This window comes from Melanostigma gelatinosum, assembly GCF_949748355.1.
Source record: "Melanostigma gelatinosum genome assembly, chromosome: 11".
NCBI classification, from domain to species: domain Eukaryota; kingdom Metazoa; phylum Chordata; class Actinopteri; order Perciformes; family Zoarcidae; genus Melanostigma; species Melanostigma gelatinosum.
In genome coordinates this window covers 6,435,391-6,454,054 of record NC_136644.1, presented here as the reverse complement: position 1 = coordinate 6,454,054, position 18,664 = coordinate 6,435,391, and the positions used below count along the sequence as shown (strand labels likewise).

Below are 18,664 nucleotides of genomic sequence, written 5' to 3'. Positions count from 1 at the left end.
GCAAAATAAGAAGTTGAGAGACTGTCCAATAAAAGCAGCGGGTGGGGGGGGGGGGGGAGGCAGAGAAAGAGGAGGCAGACCGAGGGGGCGCAGTGTAATAGCAGCACAGGAACACAGGAGGTACTGTAGCAGGAGAGGTGCTGTTCAAGAGCACAACAGAAGGAGAGTGGAGAGAAGTTCAGCAATCGCTCTGTCTAAAAAAAATTAAAAAAATAAAAATAGAGCTGGACTTGCACGAACAAAACAAAACAGATATTGCAGCAAAAAAGGACAAAATTGTCGAAAACTTAAACCAGCTTCTTTGTTTGCAAAAACATGTAGCAAAAACGATCTTGACAAAAAAAACAACAACAGCAAAATGCTTGGCAAAGCGGCGCGTGCTATTGGTTCAATTCTGTGGGATCTGCATGAGACTCACGGAGAGAGAGAGAGAGAGCTGGACAAGGGGGATGCGGACGGAGGAGAAGAAGAAGAAGAAGAAGAAGAAGAAGAAGAAAAAACAAAACAAAACAAGAGGACCGAATCAATGTTGGAAGAGTGTGCACGACCGCTGGCAAACCCGAGTGCAGCTTCTTTTTCCCCCCTCTTTCTCTCCAACTGTCTCTCTCTTCCTCTCCACTTTCCTTCTCTAACCATTGACTGAGTCTGTGCCAACATGCAGAGGGCCCACCTATTTGGCACCGAAGCTCAAACAGCCCAGCCAATACGCACACTCCCAGCGCTGAAAGGGAGGGAAGAGAGGGATGGCAGAGGGAGAAGCAAAGCGGTGGGGGGGGTGGGGGTGGATGGTTGGTGGCTGGTAGTGGAGAGAGAGAGAGCGAGAGAGCGAGAGAGAGAGAAAGAGAAGAGAGGGAGGGGGAGAGACGGGGACTGTGTGTGGTGCAGGCAGAAGGCACGTCATTAGCCAAACAGACAAGTTCCAATCTCATGCAAAGGCAAAGTCCAGAGGATATTAATTTTACATGCATCCAATCCAGACAGCGCCTGCCTTCTAAAGTCCCCCCCCCCCCACCCCCCACCCTCATCACCTTCGTCACCAGCGTGGCCACAGCCATCCCAACAAACCAGCTCGCTCTCCAACTGCACCCCCACCCAGCCCCACCCCCTCCAGAAACACCCCTCTCTCTCTCTGCTCGCGTTACACCACCTTGGCATGGGATGGCATGAGAAAACACGGGCCCAAAATCCCACTAGACCCTGAGACCAGCAGCTGCTCCTGGATTTACCACACAAACAAAGAGAGGAGGGGGAAGAAAATGTCCCCCCCCCCCCACCAAAAAATACCATCCAAAAACATGCTCTCTTGTTTCAAAATGCACTCTCACATCCAAACTGGCCCCTTCTCTCCCTCTCTTTTTGTTTTTTTGTTTTGTTACTCCACTTTAAAAGCCCCAACAGCACAGACACAGAAACACATTAAAAGTTTCTGTTACCAAATTAGAGAGCAATCCCATTTGTGGGTGATTCAGTGGACAATGACGGCTGAATATGCTGTGGTGGACAGCTTCATGTCAGAAGCATATATATCTTAAGCTGTTTAACAAGGCGAGGCAAGCGGATATTAAAACCGTCTAAAACAGGCTATATCGCTTCCCTGTAATTCACAAAGCTTTGCCTAATGCTTTCAAATTCGGATACACTGGTCTTTGGAATAGCCAAAAAGAATTATAGTTTCTTCCTGCAGGCGGTAAATTGCCCATATTTTCATTGCGTTGCATTATAAAGTACACAATGGCACATGATTGGGATTGAGAAGCGGAAAGTGAGGGAGCAAAGGGCTGTATAGCTGCCCTGGCAAGCGCATTGTCTCATCCTCATTGGCTGACCCACATGACCTCAGAGGGACAAGCTGTGCCCATTGCACTATGGGAGAAATATCTGAGGGACAAAGGCTCTCACCCGGGATCAGTTTAATATAATCTGATGCATGTATGAAATACGTATGAACCCCTCCTCTCATTAGAAGTGCATTTAAATGTCATACTTCCAAATAACCCCCCCCCCAAAAAAAGATTGCTCATCTATGCTGTCCAAATTAGTCCACAGGGCTCATAGGAAATATAGAGACATTGTCAAAACTGGAATCTCGGCAATGGGCAGCCACAAAAAGCTAACTTGTCATGTGGCAAAGTTGAGGGCCCGGACATTTGATTGTGGGTGGAGGCCCCCTGCTGTGCAACGGAACAGGCTGTCTGTGTGAACACCCTACAAAGGCCAGAGTCCTCTGGTTGGCTCCCAGGACCATCAGATTTAGCCTGGCCTGCTCCCTCTGTCAGTGTCTGACAGAGGAGCCGCAGCCTGGATGACTGGCCGGTCCACTGACTGGCTGGCAAGCTGGCTGTTCGGTTGGCTGCGAGGCTACGCGACTGGCTGGGTGAATGACTGGTTGGCTAACCGGGTGGGTAGCTAGCCGGTTAGCTGGCTGCCTGACTGGGGAGCGGGAAGGGGGGGGGGGGCACGCAGCCCCATCTGGACCAAGCCGAGCCGGGCCGGGTGCCGATTGTTCATGCTAACATACGCCTGCCTCACACAGCCTCAACCGAACACGTAAAAAATGTGGGAATGAGAGAAGATGGCGGAGGCAAGAAGAAGAAAAAAAAATATGGGCAAAAGGAACATGAGGAGATGGAATTAAAGAGGCTGCGCGTGTTTGTTTTTGAAGAACAATGCCGGAGGTGCGTTTGTCGCGTATTTGAAAAGACTGAAGGGATCTAGACTTTTTGATAAATGGGCCGCAGACAAAGAAAGGGGAGTGATATGTGCCAAGTATTCCAGTCACTTCCTGTAATATCATCATGCCATTACTGACAGGCAAAATGATAAAAACTGAGATCACTATCAGGGAAATCCAAACCTCTCCTTTGTCTGTTCAAACTAGCAACACATTTGCTTTTGTAGTTCCTGCCCTGTAACATATTTTCAGTCAGATAACTCGTCTTGACTCTTTATACAACAGAGGATGGAAAACAGACAGAAACCTATTATAATACGATAGAATAATCCACATTACTATTTGTAATGTGTAGGAAAAAAAATCCCTTTTTGAAATCACTTAGTTAAATCCACTGCCAGGCCTATTATGATCATAAACTGGACCAAACACAAAAGGTCTGTGCACAATTTGCAGTTAAGGCAAGCTCTTTCATGATTTTGGCCAAGAAATGAGTCTGTGTGGCACCCTACTATTTAATGCGTCCATTTCTTATTTCTTTTTTTGACATTTTCAAACCCACATTTCCTTCAGCTCATTAGAGACGGTTTCTCCTGTTTGCCCGGAGTTCTTCGGGGCAGAACGACGGGTGGCAGTTAGTTGGGGCCTTGGCCACTGGACTCTTTGGGTGTCTGCTCGGCGAGGGCTCATCTTATCTCTGCGTGCCACGCTCTGTCTCTCAGAAGAAAAAAAAACGACGACCTTTGTTCGCTAGGCCGGGCAAGACAATCTCCCCTCCTGCCCCGACAGGGTAAAACTCAGAGAGCAGGAGAGAAACGCAAAAAAACACCTCAGGTTTCCTTAACAAGGCCAAGCTTGGAGCAGCAGCAACTGCAAAAACCGTCATTTTGATGGTTATTAAACAACAAAACATAGATTTAAAAAAAAAGAGAGCGTGCTTGGTGCAGTTTTACCCACTACACCATTTTGTCATGTATGCTATGGCTGCCTGTTAAGAATATCCTAAATGTCCTGCAGCTAAAAACAGGCTGTGGCTGTGAAATGAGGCCTGGAAACTAAATAAGTAAAATATCACCATAATCCAGGTTTTAAGCACAGGGCATGTCCTATCGTTGAAAATTGGCTGTTTTGTTTATTTCAGAACTATCTAAAAACCAATAAATACATGATATAAAGGTTTTGACCAGGGGACAGTTATCCGTGTAACGCAGTTATGGGGGAGCACACCAAAACCCCTCCGCGTGGCCGGTCCTTTACCTTAAAACGGCCTGCACCCTGCGTCTCTACATTTATAAAACAATATACAAAATGAATACTCTCAGCTTGAAAAGATGGAAACCTACCTCGGTCGCCGTGTTCAGCGGGTAATTATAATCTTCTCAACACCGGCGCAAGGTTAGTTTTGGCTTATTACGGCCGTCTTTCTCTCTCTGTTAACCTTTCGCGGAAGGCGTTGTTAACCTCCGTCCGTCTGTGTGTAAGTAACTCTTAGTAGTTTACGTTCGTTAAAATAGCCAACATGTCTCGTTGTCGACAGTACAACTGCTCCAAATACCAAATATGTCCACATCTAATGGCCCTCTTCCCCACGGAGAGACAACTGAACTTGAGCCCGTCTTGCCTTCCGCCTCGGTCCCTACGTTAAACAACAGCGGTCAAAATAAATAGTAAAAGTAGAAATATAATTAAAATGTGTCGTAGTGGAGCCAATGAATAAAAACAGTGTGAAAGTATGACCTCAGTGAAGGCAAACACTCGCCAGAGTAAACAAATATGTTACATTATGCAGCTTTCCCCCATAAGGCAGTGCAGATGTATCAATGTAGCTTTTCCTTTTTTCTTTAGAGAGACAATTAACACCTTTGTGCGAATTTAAAAAAGGACTATTCGTTCCCGTCTCTGGGCTATATTTGCGTACAATCAGTTTTAACAACCGTTGCTCGGCCCTGTTTCCCACACTGCTGTCAACAGCTCTAATAGGCAATTACCTGAGAATATTTGCGATATACAAATGAATGTCACAGGGCTGACATTTGCATAGACACAAGGAAAGAAAGATCAGGTCATGCATTTACTTAATGCCACATCCTGCAGGGTGAGGACGACTTGGTTGTAAGTCAACAGGCATTATATGTGTTCTCACGTGGCATTGGATTAACAACATGAAGTTCGCTCATGATGTTTTCTTCCTTTTAAGTGTTCTATTGTGATTGAAACAAATTAAAAGTGAATGGAGTAGAAGTAATACATCAAAACAAAATTGAATTAAATTAGGTCCATGAGCCTCACAACAGGTCTCATTTAATTGAATCAGAATAATAAATGCACCCAATTCACATTTCCTATTTATATTATAGTATATTATATTGTATTTTTTTTTACCACCAAGATGATCTCAAATAATTTAAATTCCATAAAAATTGTGGTTTAAAATCTAAACACACTTATTTAAAATATAATTTTTTGACAGACAGAAATTAGGATACTTAACTGTTATAATTGTTATAATTGTTAATTATAACAGTGAATGCACTGCAATGTCCTGAATATATATATATATATATATATATATATATATAATGTGTTTTTAAACAAAAAATTCTGACTCATGCATAAGTTTCATATTTGCAGTTTAATACGACAATTCAGAACATTTGAGTCGTAATCATTTTTAATTGCTGTTCCATTGTAAATACATGTTCATAACTTGTAATATATATATATATATATATTTATAAATATATATATTTATCCATATATATAAAATATTTAATGTAATATTTATATTACATAACTAATGAATAACATTAATAACATAATTAATAATCAATTGATTTGACCAAATATTTGCTGAAAGTATATGAAACACTGGGACATAAAAAAGCTTTTGCCTTTTCAACATTTGAATGAAGCAACATCTTTACATCAAATTAAATTACTAAAAAGAGAAAATCTACACTTCATTTTAATTTTGAAAAATGCTACAATGAAAGAAGAAAATTGTATTTGTCACACAAGTCTTTTGTTAACACTATTCAGGTTGATCCTGTATACGGTTGGGAAACAGAGAGAGAGACAGAGAGAGAGAGCGAGAGAGAGAGAGAGAGAGAGAGAGAGAGAGAAAGCTGATGAAGGTTGCAGCATGTCACGACGTGTCACGACTGGAATGTCACTTTGACATCTGCTGTGCGAAATCACATATTGACAAGTACTGTGGTGATGTAAAGGAAAGACTGTGAGAGATCTAAGCTATTTTCCCTGTGTGTGTGTGTGTGTGTGTCTGTGTGTGTGTGTGTGTGTCTGTGTGTGTGTGTGTGTGTGTGTGCTCTGACTACTATAGGTGGTCTGTAATAATTATTAAACTGTTTGCACTTTGTATATAAATCCAAAGTTGTTTTTTTAATCTTGCTTCATTATTCTAAACTTGACATGAAACCGATGTTGAACCATTTCTCATGCAGTAGGCATCATGCCATTTCTGTCAATTCTGTTGAAAGAAAAGAAAAAGGAAGTGGAAGAGAAAAACAAAGTTGCTTTGGCTTGAGAGAAGTTTCCATATTTGTATTACAGGAGGGCAGGAGACGTAAAGGTGCTCAGCAGGCCTGACTAGTGGAGAGAAACACCCTGCCATTAAGGGGTGATGGGTTCGTCACCCCACAATCCTCAGGGATATAAAATAATTACGGACAAGTTGACATAAACTACCATTTCCTTGGAAACTCTCATGACACAGAAGAAAAATAAGTGTCCTTTTTTTCTCTTCCCCTTTCATTCACTTTTCCCAGCCCACACACATGCATTCACACACACAGAGCCACATTATTCTTCTTAAAAATGTCCTCAGTGCTGCCAGTCCTATTTCCACCCAGCTCAAAACCTTTTCATCCATTCATCTACACCCCCTGGAAGAGGGAAGAAAAAAAAGAAATTCTCTCTCTGCTCTCTTTCCTCCCAATCAGCACAGATTGATGTGTAAAGTGTGTCTGCGCATCGTTTGTAATTACGCCTGTTTACACACTGAAGCATTACTATGTGTGAAAGTCTGGAAGCCATTTGTGGCATGAGGCTTGCGAGGGGAAAGATAGAGCGAGCGGGCTTTAAACAGCTCCAGAGACACAAGGACTGATAGCAAGCTGGGGCTTCTGACATGACTGCAGACCGGGGTAATATCATACTCAAATATGCTTTCACGTTTGTGCGATGGATTTGTCCACGCAGACTGCGTCAGCCTCAAATGTGAGCACATGAAAGATAGAATCGAGGGCTCTTCAGGATTCTATTTTGGGATCCAGAATTTATTCAGCCAGGGTTTACTTGAGGTTTGTGTGGTTTTTCTACGACTCTGGCCCATCTGCATGAATTTCACCTTATACACTTAATTATGAACATAACTTCAACCCCACAAGTGAGTTATAGTCCCCCTTTTATATGCTGAAAATATGTGAGCCGAATTCAATTTGGACGACTTCAAAATGCATTTTGCGATGATTAAACGGTGAAATATATTTGCGGTTTTTTTTGGCTTTGAGTTGGTGAGCGGAATTCAAAACTCATACAAGAGCGTACGCCAAAATGTACAGTGGGGACTGCAAAATAGGGCTGTGCGAAACACTATACATGTACTCCTTCCAATGCTGAACTGGATGTTCCTCTTGATAGCAGCGCCGTCAATTAGAAAGAATGTTTCCCTTAAGGGGATGATGTTATCGTGGTATAAATAAAACTGGGCAAGATTATAGATTTCAAACGAAATCAGGAGATTCTGGCAAAGAATGATCGAATAAAACCACGTCAACATGGGGCTGCAGCTCGATGGGGCAGTATAGGATTACATGCACGCTAAGTGAATGCATATAGACTATACTGCGTGTGTGTTTACACTGCCGAGGGTTCTGCAGCGTCGCCATGGCAAGCACACACACACACACACACGCATAAACGGACTAACACACACACGTAAGTGTTGCTGTGGCATTTTCCGACAGGACGTCGGAGCAAAACTGAGAGTACAGCGTTTCCCCTCGACAAGGGCGGCCATTCCTGATAAGGTCAAGTGGGCAGTGGGATACTTGGAGTGTGTGTGTGTGTGTTCAGGGTGATAGCAGCAGCTTTATGCTTCAGTCACACGGTGGGGGGACGGAGAGCATCCCCTCTTGCGTGTTCTGTCTCCCCCCCCCCCCCCCCCCCCCCCCAAAAACCACGGCTGCTGCACACACCTAACAGCGTTCCAGCCGGCGCATGGCAGCGGCCGCTCGCTGGCCAGGCCGAGGCCCTGCCTCCAGCTGCAGAGGGGGCTTTGAGCCTCGCGGTGAGCAAATACAGCAGGAATCAAGCAGATAATGAAACCCGATACTCGCCTCCCTCCCATGCCCTCGCTGCGACGGCGGCCAAGGCCTGCGTCTCCTCACAAGAGATGCACTATTGAGAGACTTTCTCTCGCGCACTCTTTCGCTTCACTCCCCTCCCACCCCCACCCTTCATTCTTTTATTCCTCCCCGGCCCTCGTTCTGCCAGTCGGCAAGGCGAGATGCCAACCTCTCTCTCCCCAAAAGCCGGGCAGAGTGCCCTCACCCTTTATGCAAATGCTTCACCACTTTGCCCGACTCACACATTCATTCTCCCCCTTCCCCCTCACCACCACCATCACCTACTCCTCCATTCCTTCTTTTATTTCTTTCACCTCTTACTCGGCAACCCTTCTCTCTCTCTCTGTGTCTCTCTCCAACACTTTTTTCCTCCCTTTTCCTGTGCTCCATATTGTCGTTGCACTTCAGCCATCCGTCTCTCTATCTCTATCCATCTCCAGCATCTCTCACTCTGCGCCCCCTCACTCCTTTCACGGTGGGGCTCCCCTCCTCTTCTCTCTCTTTCTCTCTCTCTCTCTCTCTCTCTCTCTCTCTCTCTCACACAGCTTGACTCACCCAGACTCAAACTTGTGCACTCGTTCCATGGCCATTGCCAGACAGACAAGTGCAGACACCCCCCTCACCCTCTCTCTTCTTTTCTTCTATCGCTTTCTCTCACACACACACACACACACACACACACACACACTCATTGACTGGTGCTTCCCTTAAAGGAAGCACCAGTCTATAAATTACACTTTTTATTGACTGTTGCCGTTTGTATAATCATGATATCATCTGTCAACGTTTAGTGTTAAATGTATAATTTGCAAGAAGCCAGTTGGCACGTTTATCCATACCTTCACTGTGAATTCACACCTATTTTTTGCGTGATTGATTGCTTCCTTTATTGTTGAGCAGGGAGCCAGTGAAGCGCACCAACACTCCTTTCACAGCAGGATTATGAAAGTAAAAAATACAAGAGTTGCAGTCACGTTTACATGCTTTAACAGCAGCCATTTACATATGGCGGGATATCTATTGTTCCAACTTCGCAGAGCAAAGCTAACGAGCTGTGGGCGAAGCGGATCTGATCGCAATCTTGCTGATTGAAGGATTAATAACCGCCAGATGAGATTCGGTGACACGTGGCTTTATGACACCCTTTTAAAACCTACTGTTGCAACTCGTACTCTGTGGTTTTCAGTCTGCAAACATGGCTGTTTCCTTAGTTCCCTAAAGAGGTGACATCTGTGGGGACACAACAGAATTATTGACGGGTTTAATTGATGAAATTACTTCTGTCAAATCACCACAAGTCATTTAACCTCCATATAGTTCCATGTACAAAAATAAAAGTGGCTTAATCTGCGACCTTCGAAAAACCTCAAAAGAATAGAAGCGAGTGCTCGATAAGAAAAAGAACAGAACATCTCAGCCTGCTCACCGCAATTTATCGTTTAGAATTACAACGCAATGCTTTGTCGATGGGCAGCCGACTCTTTGACATTCTATTCTATTCGACGTCCTATTTCCGCACCAGCGAGCGCCCTATCAGGAACACTGAAGCTTGCAGGTTTAACTCTGCTTATCGTGTGAGCTGGAGTTTGGCCCCTTTGCTGAGTTGGCGCCGCGAGGGTTAAACGGTGCCTGCTCCCTGTGGCATGATATGAGCTGGGCCTTTGCCTGTGCACTCTGCCTTGTCTGCGCTGCGAGTTGCTAGTGTCAGGGGTTAGGAGTGGGTGGCTGCTGCGAGTGGCTTCCTATGCCACTCTGATCCCGGCGGGGTTAAAAGGTGTCCGCTCCAAATGGCGTCCTCGGAGCCGGGTCTTAATCTCTGCTGCGCTTGACAGAGTGTAGGGTAAAGCGCGGCAGCAACTCTGGGAGGGATGGGGGGGTTAAAGGTCGCTCTGCCCATTTCGAGTGGCATTCCCTGTAGGGCAAGCACAATGCCAGGCCGGAAAAGACACAGAGGCCACATGCAAAAACACATGCGAGGCGAGAGACAAAGAGCCCTAACAACCACACGTAAACACACGAGGACAAACACACACAACTAAATCATATCTGAAACAGTTATCCTCCAAAACTATGTTTCCCTTTTTTTTTTTTAAGTTGTGTCCTCAAACACAGCAAGGGGACAGGCAGACCCCCGGTGCAGTGGGGCGCCTCTGCGCAGTTATCTCCTCCGTGACCACGCGTGCTGACTTCCCCGGGCCTAAACTACCGCCTCGCACAGACCTCAGGAGCACCGCAGCACCACAGGCAGACAGCCATAAGTACATGTCCTCAGAGGGGACATAAAACAGAGGGAACCCACCTCGATAAAAAAGGCACCTCACAAACAGGCATGGGAGAGAACAAGGAGTGCCGATCCGAGCTTGAGATTAGTTTCGCGCTGGATTGAGAGCGGTGGTGCATTTTATTTTAAACATTATAAGAAAACGTGTGAGAGAAGGGCAGTTATCTTAACTCTCATTTCTTCAGTACAACAGCGACTATCAAATTCAGACAACAACAGTATCTGCTTATGAGTGACGACTTAATAGCTTTTATTTGGTGGACTGACCTTATATTAGTTACCTTGAAATCCCGTGCAATCGTGCTGAGAAATGAAAGAGCAATATTGTATATGTGTGACCAGATGTTCCCTTGCAGGCCTTGCTATTTTTGTTAACATGCTGCTGAGCACCTCGCGGCTTTCCACTCTATGCGCATGCGTTTTTGCAGGAGCGCCCTGAACGCCTGGAGTTGAAAAAAACATTGAAACTGAGCGTTTTTCCCTCATTGTGGTGACTTTTGCTGGACATCCTGAGCTACATGACTTTACCAACCATTGCAGTGATCTGAAGGGAAAATAGCAGGCAAATCACTGCGCTAATTCAAATTCTGGGTTGTTAATTTAAACTCTGCTATTAGGCAGCATACAGTTTATGGTTTGTGTTAAGCTAATGCTAGCAGTCGTTCGGTGGTTGCCTAGCAACAATAAAAGATTTTTTTATTTTTAGACACAGCAAACTGCAAAAATCACTGATGAAGATTTCCTAACTGCACTAAATCGACTTGTGCCGTGTGGTTTTTTGCAGCGAATAGAACAGTGTTTATCGACTCTGGGCTGGTATGAAATACCAGTCAGTCTCCATTTATAAACATGTGATTGTATGAAAAGATAGTATCACAGAGAAGGGAGCCAGAAGGAGAGCGAGCTGGACAGAAAGCAGCAAGAGCTGCCACGTCAGATGCTGCTGAGGCTTCTTGGCTGTCAGGCCTGAAACACGCACACGCGGTGTGGTCTGCACACGCACACATCCACTCGAAACGCAGACACACACACACACACACACACATACACACAAAAGGGTTTGCCTTTGCAGTGCTGTACAGGGAGTAGGAGTCATCAGCCAAGCCTGACACCCATGCTCAGTGTAGCCATCACCGCTGTCTCTCTGTGAGTCAACATGGATGGAGCCGCTCCATCAACAACACACACAGGCCCTAATAATAAAACCAGCAAATCCCTCTCACTCCAGTCTGCCTGCCACACGCCAGAGAGGGCATGCCCCCAAATCCCCCCCCCCCCCCATCCCCCCGGTCTGATCATTCCTGTTCGGACTGCTACTGGATTTACACTCATCATTTGGTTCCACTCTTTAAGCGTTTGAATAAATATTTTGTCGTCTGAATAGCAGTACAGCATTTGAGCGCTTACAAACAATCATTTTCTAAACCGGCACAAACGAATGGCTAACAGTGCTGTATGCAAAACCCGAATTGATTCACACGCACAAAGAAGAACGTCATATAGGGAAATGTTTTGGGCAATATTCAAGCTCTTCGGCTGCCCGAAAAAAACACTAAAATAAATCAGATGCAAAATTGGATTTGGCCGCGTCTTTATTCACGCTGGCTTTCCAATTCCTGGAGAAATTGCATTATTGCATACAACTCCCATTGTTTCGGCTTTCTGTGTTTCCACAGAGGAAAAATCTAAACGGGAACGCTCAATCTGAAGGGGAGAGAAAAGCTCTTTCTGCAGAGATTTGATTCTCTAGATAGCACTTGGCACCATTTGCCTCCTTTAAGTACCGTAATATGGTTATGATACATTAGCATTCCTTCACATCACCGGAGAAACCCGATGCGTGTGTATCAGGCATTTTTTGTCGGAGACGAAGCGGAGGCAGGAAGGGAGGAGGGTGGCGGTCTAGAAGATGGAGAGTCAGGTGAAGGATTAGCATTAAGAGGCCATGAGGGAGTAAGAAGTAGTCCCGATGAGCAGCATTCCAGCGGACAAAGCCGAGCGAGTGGTGGAACCGTGTGCTGTTCTCAGGAGAGGCAGACAGGGAGTTAGTAAAGTGGCTTTTAAGCTCACCAAATCCAACATATCCCAGATAAGACTGTGTTTCTTCCTGAGGGGAACGAAAAGAGAGGAGGAGGGGGGGGGGATGAGGTAGAAACGAAGAAAGAGACGGTGGAAGTAAAAGACGTGAAGGAGAGCTGAGGGATGGGGAGAGAGGGAGACAAGCAGGCGGAGATAAGATATTTTTTTAAAAGGCAAAAGAGAGAGGGGAGGTTTGGAGAAAGAGTTGGAAAGAGAGAAGAAGAAAAAAAAGACAGGAATGAAGTGTAAGGAAAGTGAGAGCATATTGTCAGATGGGAGCACATGTGAGTTCTGGTGTGTTGGTTGATCCCGTCTCATGAACCCGGAGACACTGAGCAGCCCTGCCTGTCGCTCCAGCAGGATTTTATCACCTGCGTGAAAGAACGCCCACCGGCCAGCCTCATCAATCTCTGCTCTGCTCGCTATAGTCGCATGAGGGGAACCTGTGCAGGCCTTTAATGCACTCTTTAGTGTTAGCGTGGTGTTTTGGATATTGTGTAAGCCACAAAGTCAAAATGCAGAGGTACCGGAATCCCTAGACACACACACACACACACACACACACATGCAGGGAAACACTTTGCCTCAAAAGTTGCTGGTTTTGTTGTTTTTTTGTTGTTTTTTCCGTGACAAAAATTTCTCATTTTACGTTATTTTTATTTTACTTAGTTTCCGTCCTTATTTTAAAGGTGCTTTGAACAAGATTGGGTGCATTTCTGACACCTCTCAACGGCTCTCTACATGCCGACGGCTGAGCCGGCAGCTGGAAGCTAACGGCGCTAGCGGCGCTAACTGTGCAAACTGCAGCAAAAGTGGCGTCAGAGTTAACGGTGTTTACCTGAAGGGGGGAACCGGATGGTGGATGCAACGCTTCCGCGACAAAACAGCCGTATGAGCGCAGAGCGACGGCCCGTGAGCTAGCCAGTGGGGCACGTGCACTAAAGGAACGCACAGTTGGCCCGTCTACGTCAACAAAGCAAGGAGAGGCGGGATGGTGTGAGAGCGTATACTCAGACCCGTTTCATTCGTCTCAGTTAGACTCACCTGTACAGCTGCCTCCGTCATTTAGTATAAATTATTTTGCTCTTTCATGTCCCTGATGTTGTCCGCCTTCTGCACACAAACCACAGTGAACCGCCTGGGACATGCACGCTCGTGAAATGACAGCAGACAGGTGCACACCCACAGGCCCACAGGAGAGCAGAGAGTCAACAAACAAGGGTCAGCTTTAAATCATCCCTAGTTTGTTTGTTTAGCGGTGGTCAGGTTTTTAATTTATAATCCCAGACTCCATTTCAAAAAATCCCTCCTTTTAGACTCCGCAGAGAGCGTTCAAACAGTATTAATTCCTCTTGCTCCGGGAAAAGGCCGTCCCTTTTCCCGGAGCAAAAAGGAATGAACATCCATACCATCTGAATACAAAAATAAATATGAAGCGCGGGCGCGCTCTCAACCACCAAAGTGAGGAGGGACAAAACCTGCCGGGAAGTTTGACGGCAGTGTGTGTTTTTCCTCTGCTTCACCGGGCGTCCTGGGACGCCATGTATCTCTGCGTAGTCACTCTCACTGTGTTGCGTCCCACCACAATCTTTTCCTCCTGCTTTCAAAAAAAAATCTCTTTATTGAGCCTCACTTTCTGTCTTCTATAACCCCCCCCCCCTCTCTCTCTCTCTCTGCTGGACGCCCCTGTGCCAGTTAACTCACCACAAGCCAGAGGGAGGACCGCAAGAATGCTTAAATCAGCATAATTAGGCCTGTGTGTACTTTAAACACACACGTTTTCCCCAAAGCCTGGACCCCTGCCACCCGTACACCGCTGTGTGCGCAGCCACGGCCCGTCTCTCTGAGTCAATAAACACAAACATATCAGCGGTCCGCCTCGCACACGTTCACACAACACACACTCACAAATACATATGCAGTACATGAGGTGAAAAATGATGCTGTATCCCTCAGCCACCCAACTTTTTTACTGGATCTCAGTTGAGTTTGCGGTTTTGTCCCACACACATCTGCATGTGTTTTTATGTTGCATGTTTCACTGGTGCATTAACAAACAAATGGCTCCCAGCGAATCCAGGGGGTGCTCTGGACTGCATGTGGGGATTATCAGTAGTCATTACAGACCGTTTAATAATAATCACCGCCGTTCCAAACGAATCCAACGTGCGATACTCGGATGGCCAATATCACTGGCTGAGTGGATCGTATTAAATGAACTGATTCGACAATGTAATTTGGATTATCATGCAGGGATCCACACACAACTTCTTTTGTGCGGCTCGACATACTGCACACTCGGGGTGAGGTCAGAGCCGCGACAGAGAGGACACACAGGAACCCACAGCATCGAAATACAAGTTTTAAAAAGACAGCGGCCTACAATAAAAGGCCTCCAACTAAAAAAAAAACACTCAAAGCTCCCGAAGAGGCTTCAGGTGCTCGGACGCCGACGCATTCTAAGGATACGCCTGGAGAACAATGTCACTTATGCCACTGGCTTTGGAAGCACTGTGGCATTTCCACGGAGTTTCTATCATTCAAGAAAAACATGAAGTTAATTTGATTTCTTTTTTTTTTTAAACATCCATCGCCTCTAAAATGGACACATTCTTACGGCCTCAGCTTTCTTTCCTCTTGGCGCAAAAAAAAAAAAAGGTGATGCGAACTTCGCGCTCTTGTCTGCCCCGGGAAAATATTTTGCCAGCAGCATTTGATCAAAGTGGTGCGATACTGTTTATACGAGGTTGCGCACTGAAAACTAGCCACAAAGAAGGCACTCTGTGTATGTCTCTCTCTCTTTCTCCTCTATGTCTGTATGTCCCTGTCTCACACACACACACACACACACACACACACTCATTTCTGTGTTCGTGCTCTCACACAGCTGTGGATCTTGTGCAGGGTTCAACCAAGGTAAAGATATGGTATATTACGCAATGGCTTATAGATTGTTCCACCCCTGGCAGGCTGCCAGCGCTCTCAACGGGAGAGAGAGAGAGAGAGAGAGCGAGAGAGAGAGAGAGAGAGAGAGAGAGAGAGAGAGAGAGAGAGAGAGAGAGAGAGAGAGAGAGGATCAGGGAGCAGCACACTTTTTTCCACAAAGTCTGACTCACTAACTGGATTCACTCTGGCTACCTTGCCGGGACTGCAGGCCTCCATGACTGGGAGTTTAATTTGAGGAAATAGGGCTGAACAGAAGCATGCGAGTGCGTGTCACTCGATGGTAAAGATTGTTGGTGCTTGTGTGTCAGGTATCAGATACATCTGTTAGGTCTGGTGGATATTTCAGCTATCACTCGTACCACTCAGGCGATGTGGACTGCTGCTGCTCTATATCGGTCTGCCTTTGTCTCATACACACACACACACACACACACACACAGCGCAAGCAAAAAATAAATGACCTTATAGTCCGTTCAACACAGTGGGGTGTCGTGGCTATACAGTCTGCCCTTTGTATTTCCGTCACCTACACTTTAAAGGGAAAGTTCACCCTAAAATTAAAAATACACATTTTTCCTCTTACCTGCAGTGCTATTTATCAATCGAGATTGTTTTGGTGTGAATCGCCCAGTTTTGTAGGTGTCGGCCGTAGAGATGTCTGCTTTCTCTCTAATATAATGGGACAATGGCGCTCGGCTTGTGGGGCTCAAAGCGCCAAAAAAAAAAAAAAAATACATTTGAAAAAATCAACAGCAATGTCTCTTTCCAGAAATCATCTCCAAAACTATAGGCAACTCACACGAGATCGATAAATAGCACTGCAGGTGAGAGGAACAATACATATTCTTAGGATTTTGGGGTGAACTGTCCCTTTAAAGACACAGCCAACACCTCGGTTAAGCTGCACACGCGGAAGTTACTGCTTTTTCGCTGAAATATTCTTAAGCAGCATGGAAACACATTTGACAAAGCTAAACAGCCGTCAGCCTCCGACGTAGCAGTGTGAAATTGCACAAATAAAACGCCTTTGACGCGAACAACAAAAAACTCTAATGTGCATGCATGACAGACATTTCGTTCGAAGACTACTTCCAAAACTAAACTTGGAAGAGTCGGCAAGAGCAGCTCAATCTGTCGGGGACGATCAATCCGACTGCTTTCTTTCTTGATTTACTCACCGAGTACGTGACGTGCATATGTGAATGAAACTTGGGCTTCTCATATCAGTCGTGTCCATATTTCTCCCGCCTGGATTAAGAAGGCAGACGCACTGTTCACACGCAAGGATTGCATTCACGGAGACGATTTGGCCTAGATCTTGCACGCCAAGGTTTCCCCCTACTCTTTTAATTGGGCCCTTGATGCTCGACATAGGGTGTACTTCCTCTAATTAGCTATATCTATAGCGTATGGGAGGGTGTATGAATGCATGCATGTGTAAAATCCTCTTTTGAGCAACTCCAAACTAACTAAGAGCTTTAATTTCACGCTAGGCTGCATTGTCCCATTCAGTGGGGTTACCCCCACAGAAAAAAAAGAAAAAGCCTCTGAGAAAATCAAAACGAGCGAAAAACACACCAACGGGCGACGGAGGAGGGGGATGGAGATAGAGAAAGAGGGGGGGGGGGAGGGAGAGACAAACAACAACAACAAGAACAACCACGGCTCACCCTGGAACAATGCGGATCTCTCGCTAACCGTTACTTCTCCTTTAAAGGGAGCTAATTGAGGAGGTGGAGGGGAGCGGTGGAGGAAGAGGAGCGGGATGAAGGTGAAGGGGAGTCTGTCCCCGGCAGCTGCGGGAGGAACGCAGCTCTTTGGCGCCGTGCGTCTTTCTCGCGGCCCTCGATTCCTCGCGGGTTCCTCGCGTTTCCAGCTTCTCATCGCTCGCTGGCAGACTGAAGTCTCTTCACGTTGAATGACTGATAGCTGTCGCACCTTTGACTCTCAAACCTGAGAAAACGGGGGTGACGTGCAATTATCGGTCAATCACGCCTGATTCTTACCCCCTGCCAAAACTATCAAATTGTATTCGGTCGAGAGCATTGCAACAGCTTTTGAGAACCTTCTACTCTCATTAAGAGATGTTGTGAGCATCAGCACACTGAGGTGATGCAGCTGCTGCTCCTCCACCACATGCCCGTCTATCTGTCCATAACATACGTGAGTGTTCAGCCTGTGATTTCAGATGAGTGAGTGTTACCGCTTGTGTGTGTGTGTGTGTGTGTGTGTGTGTGTGTGTGTACATGCATGTGCCGTGTGGCACGGTAAACCAAACTATATCGCAGAGCAACACAAGAGCGCTATAGGCGCCGCCTGCCTCCACCGGCCACAGATCAGCTTAAACCTAATCCACACTAGGAGGCAGAGGACAAGGGGGTGGTAGGTGTGTGTGTGTGGGGGGGGGGGGGGTACACATATTCACATGGACACACACATATCCAACACAAACACACGCCCATCCATCCAGGGGACAACCACCTATTACCCTGTTGTGCCAAGTGCCTCGGTGAAGCATGATGAATCCATTTTCTCTGGGCGGTCAGGAAGACTGTGCAGATAAGGGATGAGCCGAGCACCACGGTGCTGGATTTAACTCACCTCCAAGACCACATTCACACACACACACACACACACACACACACACACAGAGACACACAGAGGCAGAGGAGGACAGTCTGCAAGCTATCTCAGGGTTTTGCTTCGGGGGCCTTACAGGTGCTGTGACATTTTCAAAATGTTACAAAGCTAAATTTAATATTTCATTCTGCACACTCTTGACAAACATGATTTCAAATATTTGAACGAGAGATCAACTTGATTTATAGCTTATTCAACACCTCCCACAACTACAAGTTGTTTTTGTTTGTCTCTCCATGTAATCAAAATGTATTCAGGCGCTGCTTAACTGACGTGGACATGTTGTGCCATTTTTCCACTTCCCTGCACTCCGTCCTCCGTCCCTGCCTACCAGCTCTCACTCACGGGGGCCAAGCAGTGTTAGGTGGACCTGGTCTGCCTCCAGCAAAAGGGATGAATAAGTAAAAAGAACACAATGTACCCATGGGTTCTGCCTGCAACCCACTGCCGGGCTCGCCTGTCGTCCTGGCACAGTCGGCGGGGCCACTTTTAACCCCTGCCTACGGTCCACTATACGGCAGACCTCTTCTCTGCTGCCTGTGCTGTGCCTACCGACAAGCTCTGTGTGAGCAGGATTAATGTGTGTGTGTGTGTGTGTGTGTGTGTGTGTGTGTGTGTGTGTGTGTGTGTGTGTGTGTGTGTGTGTGTGTGTGTGTGTGTGTGTGTGTGTGTGTGTGTGTG

At 46.1% G+C, this 18,664-nt stretch overlaps 1 protein-coding gene across 4 annotated transcripts in view; it reads right to left on the bottom strand.

The window, feature by feature from the left end:
- The window catches only part of LOC306784212 (nuclear factor 1 X-type-like), a gene marked incomplete at both ends in the record, with an annotated part of 87,392 nt that overhangs the window by 53,145 nt on the left and 15,583 nt on the right, over window positions 1-18,664 (bottom strand). The window lies entirely within an intron of this gene.